At 38.7% G+C, this 13,297-nt stretch overlaps 1 long non-coding RNA gene across 1 annotated transcript in view; it reads left to right on the forward strand.

The window, feature by feature from the left end:
• Positions 1–82: 82 nt before the first annotated feature.
• LOC123613406 (uncharacterized) overlaps positions 83–13,297 on the forward strand; it is a 190,630-nt gene continuing 177,415 nt past the window's right edge. Inside the window, exon 1 of the long non-coding RNA XR_012501597.1 lies at positions 83–303. This is a non-coding gene — a long non-coding RNA (uncharacterized LOC123613406). The remainder of the gene's footprint in view (positions 304–13,297) is intronic.

A 13,297-nucleotide genomic window follows, 5' to 3' on the forward strand; every position in this document is an offset into this window, starting at 1 on the left:
AAGTGGGCACTTTCGCCGCTGATTGGTGTAATTGTTTTGATGGATGGCTCTAGCTGCCAAAGAGGACTGGTCGTAGAGGGAAGAAGCCCGGCCAATCAGCGCACAGTTTTTAACGATCCCTGAGTCAAATTCTCCGCCCCTTTAGACCACGCCCCCTATCCCTAAGGGTCTTCTCATTGGAGGGTTTCCCCGAGTGTCTTCACTGGAGAGGAGGGGGAGCTAAGCGGAGCGTGCACCAACCCATGCTCGGGTAAGGCCTCTGCTGGCTGGCGGATTGGCTAGAATATTGTTCCAGAACCTACTGTGAGTTTCAGTTCCGTTCTCTTCATTGGAGTGGTTCTGCCCTCTCTTTCTAAAAGTATGGCGCCTACTTAAAAAAAAAAAAAAAAAAAATTAAAGCCCTGGCTTTTTCTAAGGTGGTGGGTTTTGATGATGTGGTTTATTAAATTGCCAGAAGTTTCTCTGTGTGGGCTTTGGAAATCCCTTGTTCCCTGCCTTTGTAGCTTTTCGTATAATTTATCAAAGAGTGGAGTTGGGCTACGTGAATTCTTGGTCTACCAATTTCCTGAATTCGATTTTTGAGAGAGCTGGAATAGAAAAGTTGGTGGTTCCTCAGCGGCTTCCCGGGAGAGGTGTGTGGTTGACTCTTGAGGGGAATGTGTAGGTGGACTACCTGTGGTGACTGAACCTCAGGCCGCAGATCCGTGTGTGAAGCAATATTATTCTTTTTGCTTACTGTCCGTGAACTTTACCTCTGATTGTGAGCCTGTGCCCCGTTAGAGGGGAGAATATTTAGCTCGAAGCCTTCCTGGGCGCCTTCGCTCTTTCCTTCTCTGTTGTCGCAAATGCGAAGGGTCTAAGACCACACGGGGACCGGTGAGAGAGAAGCTGGTATGGGTGGTACCTTGATGTGCCTGTCCGCGTGGCCTCTTCCTGGTTAGTGGCTCTCTGGGCTTTGAAAAAAAGCAAAAATACGAGAGATTGGTTACCCTCTCTGCTGTGTGATTCCCCGAGGCAAGGACACCGGACCAAGCCCTGAAATTGGGGGCAGAGTTGTGGGGAGAAAGGAGGAGGGAAAACTGGGGAGAAAAAATTAATACCTCAGAACAGTACCTCAGGTCAGTTTGACAAAGCATCGCCTTTCAAATGGTGAAGGGGCCTTGGTCCTCCTTGGAAGTAAACTCAGGGAATGAATATAAACGGGCAATTTGAAACATTTAAAAAGTTCTTTTTACCATGATGGGTGAGTTTGCAAAGATACATGTTTCTCCTTTGGTAACAGAACAGAATTATCAGTAAAATGAGGAATAGACAGATAGGTTCATGCACTCTTTCACTGATGTTTATTGAACACATAGTATGTGCCAGTGGAGGACAAAATATACTGGTTCCTGTTGGTGTGGAATACGTGGTCTTGTGGACCATGTAAACATACAGACTTTGGGATAAGTCTCACTTATTTTCAAATCATAGGCTACTAACTAGCTGTGACTTGTAGCAAGTTTTTAACCACATTCAGTTTCCATTTTCTTTTCTTAAAAATAGGAAGTTAAAGTACCTTATTCACTGGGATTTTGAGAGGATTAAATCATGCCAAATACATGAAGCGGTAGGCATTGTGCCCAGAGCACAGTGAATACTTGATAAATGGTAGCCTTTATTATTAAATTACTAACATTTCTTTTGAAATGTCTTGCTTAAACATACGTTTGATTCTGTTTTGTCTATTGTTAGACTTAGTCTTCTATTCTCACCCTAGAATCAGAATATTAGAATTGTTTATATAACACTAATAAATGTGTCTAAGTTGCATGTATCAATTTCTACACCTCATTTATACTTAAAATTTTCACATGCATCTTTAGCTAATTTATCATCATCTATGTAATAAAAATGTTTTCTCTTACATTAGGATCTTACTGTTCTTTTTATTAAATTGGAAATTCCCACATGAAAAAAAAAATGGTTTCAGTAGCACTGAGGAAACATTGATTAAATATAAATCAAGTCAAATAGACATTTTTTTACCTTTTCTCCTTCCCCTCACCTCCACTGTTATTTTTATTCCATAATACTGGAATACAGACTATCATTTAAATAATTTAAAAGTCCTGATTAGCAAAATGTGCAAACATAAGACTCAATTATGTACTATTGTAAAAGAAAGAAAATGAGCCTTTCATTAAGTGTGATTTTACTTTTAAAAACATGTAGGTTTACTAATGAGTCTCTATCAGGAATCGTGTAAATGATTGACTTCTAGGGTATTTTCTAGGCTCAGTGATATATTCAGCTGCCATCTTCATAATTTTCTCCTCTGTCAACAATTAAGTGCAGCTCAGAATAATGGCCTTTTGACTGGGCAATAATCCCAGGCAGTTACAGGAAGATTTAATCCTCTTCTCCACATTGTAGACTATAGAAGTGCCTTGAGCCACAAAAATTATAACAAGCAGGTATAGCAGTGGTGGTTTGTCAAATGCTACCCTGACTCCTAGGGAAATTCCTAATTGATTCTGTTTTCATCCTGGAAAGTGGAGGAATCTTTGCACCTCACCTTCTGTTGAAGCTCCCTGATGAATGTCCACAACTTTTGGATGTAGGTTTGTCCAACTGTGATGAGGGCTGAAAAAGTGAGAATCAAAAGGATCTCAGCTAAGTCTCCTGGCCTCTACTTCCTGATCCTTCTTGGAATTACTAATTGCAGCAGCCTCCACCTCTCAGCTGTTCTCTAGTGCATCTGCTTTGCCTTAGAAGAGAACTTTCTTGGCAGTGGCTTCTTGGAGACTTCATTAGCTTCTGTGATAACAGAGAAACTATGTATAGTTTGGGTGGTGATGGGGAGGCAGGGAGAAGGATACATAGTAAACAGATTAATAATGTCAGGTGTACCTTGCCATTCAGAAATTCTAGCTACCTCAGATAAAGTAACCAGTCCCAGTGAATTAAGGTGTTACTGTATTCCATGAAAAATTAAACTTCACTTGTAACCACTACTATACAAAGGCACTGGGAGACATTAGGCAGAGCTCTCCCACTTGCCAGCATCTAGTCTAATGGCCAGTCTCTGTTGAGTACAGGACTTAAAGCCAAGCCAGCCAGTCATGAGAAGAGTTTGCATTTGTTTTATATTCTCCATGCGCCAGGCTGTGAGCTGAACTTAAATACACAATCTTATTTAGTCCTCTAACAGCTCTGACAGTATTACTTTCTTCAGAAATGAGGTATATTTTGTACACCTCCTGTTTAGTTACTACTATTTACTGTTTACTAAGTATACTTACTGTTTATGTAACTTGAGTTTGGATTTTACAGCATTTAAAAAAAAGTTTTTGTTTGGGTACATTTAAAACTCATGACCCAATGTCAGCAGTCGTCAACAGTTTGCCCCTGTTCCCTATTTACTTTCTGTTTGTCTGGCCATTCAATGAGTATTTACTTAGGACTCTCTAGGTGCCACACCATTATGTTTTGTAGTCCCAGATTAACAGTGTTACAGTTTGGGGCTGCAGGGTGTGTTGGCTCCTGTTCTCTGTGAAGGAAGGAAGGATTGTAAGGATGGGCTGTGTCATTCTCCAGGCATATCTCTTCTCTAGTCTGAAGCCCACACTGAAAGTATGTCTGGGATCTGCTGCTTTGGTAGGAGAAGGTGGGGATGGGAAGAGGCTAGCCTGCTAACTTTCCTCACAAAAGTGTGTGCCCACGAACACACATATACACACAGACTTATACACACAGACACACACAAAAGTCTTGACAGAGTTGAGATTTGGGAAATGAAGTATTTGCACTTTCTAATCCAGCTTTTTTGTCCCTTTGAGTTGTGCTAGAATAAGGAGCCTTATAAATCAGAACTTCTGTTCTCTAGGTTGGCCTGAAACTGGTGAAGGCCTTCCTTGCTTCAGGTCACCACTTTCCTTATTTCTTTAGCCTTTCTATAACTCATGATCTGAGTTTTGAAAGGTTTGGCCGAGTGAAGAGGCTGGTACAAAAGGCATTTTAGACAAAATCAACAGTGTATGCAAAGGCACAGAGGAAAGAGAAAGAAGGTTGATTTTTACAGATGAAAGATAGATTAGTCTGGCTCAAATGTGGGGGGTGTTGAGGGGGTGTCTAGCAATGAGATGGGGAGGGAAGCAGTTGCTTATCCTGAAGACCAGGAATACCATATATACCATTATTGGAATTTTAGACTTTATTTTATAGGCTTTGGGAAACCAGTCATGGAATTTAAAGAGAATGCCACAATTGGATTTGTGATTTAGAGTGATCACTTGGCATCAGTGTGAGGACTGGAGAGAGGGGACCAAGAGTGGAGGCAGAAAGAGCAGGTAAGAGGTCATTGCCTTAACCTAGGAAAAATTGAGATGATTGAACTGAGGGAGTGAGCACAGGAGTGGGAAGAAGGAGTTGGATTCAGGGGACCTTAGGAGGTTGAGCAGATGGATAGTGGTGATAGATGAGATTTGATTGATTAGGGGATCAGGATGAAGGAGGAGTCAGGAATAATGTTCAGATTTCCGGTTTCAGCCAAAGGTCGAGTGGAGATTCTATTTTTAATGTGCTGAGATCAAGGAATACAGGAAAAGGACCAAGTTTATGGGGAAAGATGTGGAGCTAGAGATGCTTGAGGAAATTCCAGGTGGAGTTGTCTAGTGGGTACCCAGAGAAGCATTTGGTGCTATAGATAGCTTTGGGACTCATCAGAATATATGAGGAGATTTCAGTCCTGGAAGTAGATGAGTTAGGGACAATTGAAGATGGTAAGAGAAGCCTAAGGGGAGACTCTAGGGAACAAGGGTCTCTGAAGGGATGTAGAAGGACAGGACATGTTACAGGAATCAAGAAAAAGTGTTTAAAGGAGAGAGTGAGCACCAGTATCTGATGCTGCAAGGAGGCTAAAATGAAGTATGAAAAACATAGAAAGTGACATCCATGAATATGTAAACCACTCTTGCAGGGAGCTGGACTGTGAGGGATACAGTCCCCGGACAGAGAGTGGAGATGGTGTTGAGAGAGATATTTTGCTTTTCAAAGATGAGCTAGACTCGTGCATGTTTAAATAATGACAGGAAAGAGCCAGCAGAGAAAAAGAAGTATCTGACTACTGGAACAATCTAAGTCCTCATATGACAATAGTCAATTTGCATTCAGTCAGCTGTATTGTTATAGAAGCTTCTAGTCAAATACTCACAGACTACAATGGAAGCGAACAACACAAAGGGACAGAAATTCTGTGTTTAGCATATGCTTAAAATTCTCTGAATTGATGTTAAGTAATACTACTACATGCTTTATAAATGTTTATGTTTGCTATAGCTACTTTGTATTCATCATTTCCAGCTTCAAATTATGCAAAGTATTCTTCTTGATTTAAAATATTCTGGCTTGTCAGGTTTAGGAGCTTTATATAAGTGTTGGAGTAAGATTAATAAAGACATGCATTTTATGTACCAAGGTGTAGTTAAAGTATAATAAAACACGGTATCGATTTGATGAAGCCCTTAAAAAAATCTAGGTTTACACCGTAAGTATGACTGAAACATTATGCTGTACACCAGAAACTGACACATTGTAAACTGACTATATGTCAATAAAAAAAAACTAGCTTCAGTTGGAAGTAAGCCATACATAAATTTAGCTCAAATAGAATAAAAAATAGAATAAAAACTTCAGGCACATTATGGAAGTTTCTATTTTTAATGGAAATAAACATATATTTACATCATACAACCATAAATAAGTGTGTGTGAGCATGGAAATATGTGGATGTGATAAGTAATACTGCCAAATGGCATAGAGGCAGATTTTCCTATAACACATTTCCTGTCAATCCTGGCCCTGTAGAGGAATTTATAATAACAGAAAGCAATGGTTTGGTTGAGACACAAAGGGACAGACTACAGTCTGGGTCTCATTTTCCCCAGTGACTATCTCCCACCCTCCATGCTTTCATAATTTAATTGGGGAAATAATAACAGTATTACGTCAAAGTTTGTTGTGAGGAATAACTGAACTAATACTTGGAAAGAGCAAGGACTCAATACATGTTAGATATTATTATCTGTAGAAATAAGTAACCTTCTGTGAGATAGATAAATTACAACACTGTTGACATCAATTACTGAATATATTTAAACTAAGCAATGTTATCAAGGTCTTTGCTCTTTTTCTCTTACAATAATAAGTTAGTCTTCCAGTTGTTTTCACTTTAAAGTGGGTATTCATCTCCTAACATGCCAAATACAAGACCTCATAAACCAGGAGGAGTTGACAATACAAATCAGCTAACAAACATAAACCAGTATTATAGGTTTTTCTTTAGTCTTTCTGTTATCCCAAAAGGGGAAGGAAAAGGCCCCCATTCTTGTCATGCCCGAAAGATAAGAATTCAGACATGAGATGGAGTGTTGTGTGGCAAAAGGTTTTAAAGGATTTATTTAGGAAAGGAAAAGTACACCTCCAAGAATGGGAGGACGGCTGAAGTAAGGGAGAAAAAAGCAGTGGTCTTTGTTTGCCCTCTCTCTTCTACTCTCCCATGGAGGCGGCCTTTTGATTGATTGACAGCTCTTGCCCCTGGAATGGCTAGTCATGTTTGTCTTCTTTGCTCATGTCCTAACCCATGATGCACCCAGGAAAACCTATGGGGCGGCCTAAACCACAATGCTTAATTATATTACAATGAGCACTGGGTCACATCTGGTTATGTCCTTCTCGCTACCATGCAGTTGCGGCTGTTGGGTTCTAACTGGTTTCTCGGTGGCACTCATTTAGAGGAAATAAAGACCCTTTATGTTGGAGGTGGGCATAACACGATCTTCTGGACCATCCTCCTTCTCCTCCACCCATCTTCCCGGTGCCCCCACTTATCTAACTTTTCTTCTGTAAAGCATTTTCCCTGCATGGACTCTGTTACACGTGGAAGTGTATGATGATTCTCATCAAGAGATAGTGGTGTCTTCTGTTTTTAGTAAACTTCATAGTTTACAAAAGATTTTCACATTTATTTTCTCAAACTTCCTAAAATCCTTGCCAGATTTTCAGGGCAGAGATTGTGTGTTTGTTTGCTAGGGCTGTCATCACAAAGTATGGCAGACTGGCTGCCTTAAACAACAGGAATTGGTTTTCTCACAGGTCTGGAGGCTGAAGTTCAGGTTTGGATTCTCCTAAAAGTCTTGGCTTGGCTTGCACGTGGCCACTTCCTCACTATGTCCTCCTGTGGGCTTTTCTCTGTGCTCACATCTTCCTGTGTCTCATGCTCTTCTTATAAGGACAACAGTCATTTTGGTTTAGGGTCCCACTTTTATGGTTTCATTTAACTTTAATTATCTCTTTAAAGGCCCTATTTCCAAATATAGTCACATATGAATTTGGGGGGACACAGTTCAGTCCATAACAGATTGTGACTCATAGTTTCTTTGAACAGTAAGGCCAGAGAGGTTAAATGATTTTATTCGGGGTCACTCGACAGGACTTTTCATCCTCCTATTTTTCCCCATCGAACATCCCCCTTCTGGAATTACTTACTCTGGAAATGCTTTCTTGATGATATGTGTTGAAGAAAAATGATTTTAAGTTCATGGACTCAGGAATGCTATTTTATCTATAGTTGAAATCTAAGTGCAAAATTTTATTGCTTGGTTGTACTTCCTGCTATTCAACTAAACTCTCTGTCTTATACTTCACTGTTGTTAATTTATAAGATGGTCATTTCACTGTAGCTTTTGGACTAGCTTGAGAAATTAAGGGCTGGCTCATTCAAATAGTCCCTAGCACACAAACCCCTTAACAGTGAGAACTTGAAAAAAGAGAGCCTATTATGAAATTGTTGGTGAGGAGTATAATATTACGAACCTCTTTTGGGCCATGACTTAATTATTGTTGTGGTTCCAAATTTTCATTTTTGAAAACAGAGGAATGAATAGGGACATCTTGTACATTGTTGATACAAATGAAATGTCCTCTGTGGAACACACAGTCTGGGTTCTTCTGTCCTCTCCCACCCCACAGTCCGTCAGGAGCAGCCTGCTTTGATTCATCTCTCTCCCACAAGGCTCAAAAAATTTCTATCATGTTGGGTAACAGAATTTGGTAATATATGAAGACTCAAAACATCTTTCTAATCAGATATTTTATTACGCTTACCCATTTACTCGAGACTCATTGTGTTTTCAAAAAAAAGATGTTTGATGCAGATTTATCTCTGATTCAGTGTAAATTTTAAACAGAAGATAGCCAGTATTCCATAGCCTGTATGACTATGATCCCCTTTCTTCCGAGGTCATCTTACCAATATTCTGCAGAAGGATATTCACACACAAGGCCTACCTACTTCCCTTTTCATATCTCCAATTTGAGATCCTAACTAAAAGGAAGTTAATTAGATCTATGCACATAAATGTTTGTTTCTGAGTATATACTTCTTTCTCACATGCATGTGTCTTTCATAAATGATCATATATATCCTTTCTTCTCTCAATTATCAGAGTGATTTTTAAAACTTTTTGAATATATTTATCAAGATTTTAATTCACATGCAACATACTTCACCCATTTGAAGTATATAATTCAGTGAATTTTAGTATATTCAGAGTTGTGCAACCGTCACCACAATCTAAGTTTAGAACACTTCACCCCAAAAGAATCCCCATATCTGTTAGCAGTCATTCTTCATTCTCTCCTCCCAATCCCCCAGCTCTACGTCATCAATAATTTATTTTCTGTCTCTATATAGTTGCTTTTTCTGGACATTTCATGTAAGTGAAGTCTGATGATATGTGGTCCTTTGTGATTGGTTTCTTTCACTTGGCGTAATGTTTTCTAGGTTCATCCATATTGTGACATGTATCAGTACTTCAGTCCTTTTAAATAATATTCCATTGCATGAATATACCACATTTTGTGTATCCGTTCATCAATTGATGGGCATTTGGATTTGTCTTAGTCTGCTCCGGCTGCTGTAACAAAATACCATTGACTGGGGGGTCTTAAACACCACATACTTATTTCTCACAGTTCTGGAGGCTGAGAAATCTGAGATTAAGGTACTGGCGTGTTTGGCTTCTGGTGAGAGCCCTCTTCCTGGTGTGCGTATAGTCATCTTCTGGCTGTATCCTCACATGGTACAGTGGTGGGGCAAGGAGAGAGAGAAGTCTCTAATACCATTGCACAGACCCCACTCTCATGGTGTCATGCAAGCCCAGTTACCTCCCCAAGATCCTACCTCCAAATCCCAAACCTTTGAAGGTTAGGCCTTCAACATATGAAATTTGGGGGTTGTTTTCAACACATAGCAGGGTTGTTTCTATCTTTTGGCTACTGTGAATGATGCTACATTCATGTACGTGTTTCTGTGTGGACATATATTTTCATTTCTTTTGGGTATTTACCTAGCATTGGAATTGATGAGTCATATAAGGTAGCTCTGTATTTAACATTTTGAGTAACTGGCAAACTGTTTTCCAAAGTAGCTACACCACTGTACTTTCCTACCAACAGTATATTAGGGTTCCAATTTCTCCACATCCTCGTCATCACTTGTTATTATCTGTTGTTTTCTTGATCGCCATCCTAGGAGGGTATGGAATGCTTTTTCATAGTTTTGATTTGCACTTGCCTAATGACTAGTGACGTTGAGCATCTTTCCATGTGCTTGTTGGTCATTTTAATATCTTCTTTGGAAATTGTTCAAGTCCTTTGCCCAATTTTTTTATTGTGGTAATATATACATAAGATAAAATTTACGATTTTAAAATGTACGGTTCAGTGGTCTTAAGTACATTCACATTGTTGTACAACCATCACCCTTATCCAGCTATGTGACTTTTTCATCTTCCCATACTGAAAATCTATACACAGCAATAACTTCCATACCTCCTTTCTCAGCTCCTGGCAACCACCAGGCTACTTTTGGTCTATGAATCTGACTGTTCTAAGTGTTTCATGTAGATGGAATCATACAGTATTTGTCTTTTGTGACTGGCTTATTTCACTTAACATAATGTCCTCAAGGATCATTCATGTTGTAGCATATGTTAGAATTTCTTTCCTTTTTAAGAGTAAATAATATTCCATTGTACATATGTACCATATTTTGTTTATCTTTTTATATGTCAATAGACACTTTGTTGTTTCCCTCCTTTGGCTTTTGTGAATAGGGCTACTATGAACATTGGTATACAAATGTTTCTGTGAAACCCTACTTTCAAGTCTTGGGTATGTTGAAGTGGGATAGCTGGATCATGTTGTAATTCCATTTTTAATATTTTGATGAACCACCATTCTGTTTTCTGTAATGGTTGCACTATTTTACATTCCCACCAGCAGCACACAATGGTTCTAATTTCTCCACATCCTTGGTAACACTTTCTATTTTCTTTACTTTTTTTTTGATTGAGCCATCCTAGGTGTGAAGTGGTGTTTCTGTGATTTTGACTTGCATTTCCCTAATGATTAGTGATCTTGAGCATCTTTTCATGTTCTTTTTATTCTTTTTTTTTTAATTTAATTGATGTTTATTAAATGTCTTATAAGACCTAGGTCTGGGCATATAGAAAAAAAAATACGTACATAATCCTGGACCTCAAGAAGCTCTTCTTAGTAGAGTATAGTCTGGTGCTTAAGATCTCTTTGGATTTAGGCTAGCTCTAGCTGAGTGACCTTGGGAACATGATTAACTTGTCTGAACATCCATTCCCTCTTCTGTGTAATAACACCCATTTCACAGGGATGTTGTGGCTTTTTATGTTAGTTATTGACCATTTATGTATCTTTTGTGGAGAGATATCTATTCAAGGTCTTTGTTCACTTTTAAAAATCAGGTTTTGTTGTTGTTGTTGAGTTGTAGGTGTTTCTTATATATTCTGGATATTAACCCCTCTTCATATATATGATTTGCAAACATTTTCTCCCTTTCCGTGGGTTGCCTTTTCACTCTGTTGGTAGTAAGCTTTGATGCACAAAAGTTTTTCATTTTAATGCAGTCCAATTTTTAATTATTTTCTTTTGTTGCCTGTGCTTTTGGTTTTCATACCCAAGAAATTATTGCTAAATCCAATGTCATGAAACTTACCCCCTGTGTATTCTTCTAAGAGTATTATTGCTTTAGCCTACCTAACATAAGCAGAAAAAAATCTTGCCTTAGATGCAATATCTCTTTTCTTCCTTCTTTTTGTCATGTTGTAATCTCTTATGGTTCTTACATCTACTGCAAAATGGCTAGCTAATCTGAAAAATTAACCTGTACCAATATTAATGTATTACTCCTGTTGGCTATCTATGGATACATAAAAAACTCTCAAAGCTAAATGACATAAAACAATGATGTCATTTGCTTACTAACAAATCTACACTCAGCTAGAGTTGGCTCGAGTGGGTTGGAGGCTCTGAAGGGACACTCACTTGTTCACTCAGAAGTGTGGCATTAATGCCGTCTGAGACTTCAGCTTTGGCTGTAACCAGAATCCTTACATGTGACTTTTCCATGTGGCTTCTAAGCTTTCTCATAGCGTGGAGGATGGCTCCCAAGGGCGATGACTGAGAGAGAGAGAAAGAGAGAGACACTGAGAGAGACAGAGACAGAGAAATGGAGACAGAGAGCAGGCAGAAGCCACGTAGTCTTGCCTGAACTGGTTTCAGAAGTCATGCTCCATTCCTTTTGTTCTGTGCTGATCAAGTAGCCTAGCCCAATTCATGGGCAGGGAAAACAGGCTCCACTTCTCAGTGGAGAGCTGCCGGGTTCTGGAAGAGCATGTAAAACCAGAGATATGGCTGTGGCTATTTTTGAAAAGTATGATCCCCACATCTTTCAAAGGTAATATACATATTTTACAAGGGCAGCAGCAAAATCTAAAGAAATGATTGTCGAAGTGGGACTTTCAGGCGATAGAGCACACCTCTGGCAGAGATAATTTAGACAACTTTCAGTAACATTAGGCAGACAACCACATATTCTAAAGTTCTGAAAGGGAACCATGAACTTTTCTGTGGATTAAATGAGACAAGCTTTCCATGCAAAGCCTTTGCAAAGTAGAATTTATTTTTGCAAACTCACTAATCTCAGAATTTGAAGAAAATGTTCTAATAAGTTTTTTTTTTATCATTGCTCTTTCAACTTGTACAGAAATATTGCCATTTGAAATGGTCAGGGTGTTATCAGTGTGGGTTCTTTTTTAAAACTCTCAAGTCACTTAATTATAAAGTAGTGAAGGTTAGATAGTTTGAAAGATGAACGTTGAACAAAGTAATATGTCAAGGAATGTCAGAAAAAGACATGGATTTGAAGGTGATATCTAGAATTCTATGGAAAAAGAGTGATTCTGTTGCAGTTGAGTGCCAAGAATACCTTTAGTGCCTTATTGATGCTGTTTTTAAACTTAAGGTCTAAATGATTTACATTTGTGTAGCCAGGTCTGATTATTTCCATGGTCAATATGTACCTTTTGAGAAAGTTACTCATAACTGGGAGACAGGGGGGACCTACACCAAATTTTATTATCACTTTTCTAAACAGAAAGTTTTACACATAGATATATTTGATATTTTTATGCAACCTCCGGTCTAATTACTGGTACCAAATGATGATACTCACAGATATAAAGCATTAAGTAAATATTGGGTTGCCGTAGTTATTATTCTTATTTGAGAGGAAAGACATTGCTTCATCCTCCTAGTCACAGGCTGTTACAGGCCATTGTCGCTCCCTATTTTCTCCCTTGAGATGTGGGTTAAAGTTTAAGGAAACCTGAATGCTATCAGTTAACCAGAATGTTTGACTTACTCTCCTTTATCATTTCCTTGGACAACAGAGCCTTTATTTCACATGTGAGCTCAGGACTTTTGTGGCAGGTACAGGGAGTTCTTGTTAAATAAGTGCTAATGAAACTTATCCCATAGTTGGAACAGTGGATTGTAATATGAACATACTCACTCCTGAACTAAACACTTATGAAATTAGTCTCATCTCAAAGACTCTAGCCTGCCCATCAGGCCAGAGTCTTTGTCAAGCAGAGTATATAGTTTAAATAGGACCCAAATGGATTACAAAATGAAATTGCGAACCTTGTCAAAAGCATGATGACAGGATAAATGGTTCAGAAGGGAATGATTTGAACATCAGAGGGTAAGGAGAGGCCCTTGGGAAAATTGATGAAGCTCTGGAACATTTTGCAAAAAATCTAAACATTGAATATGAAAAAGACTGTCTTACGACTCTCATATGGCTTTATCAAAAGAATCATGCCAAAAATAAAACAAAGTGTACCCTTAATTCACTTTTTAAAAATTTATGTTATTTTTT

Source organism: Camelus bactrianus, chromosome 22 (genome assembly GCF_048773025.1).
Source record: "Camelus bactrianus isolate YW-2024 breed Bactrian camel chromosome 22, ASM4877302v1, whole genome shotgun sequence".
NCBI classification, from domain to species: Eukaryota; Metazoa; Chordata; class Mammalia; order Artiodactyla; family Camelidae; genus Camelus; species Camelus bactrianus.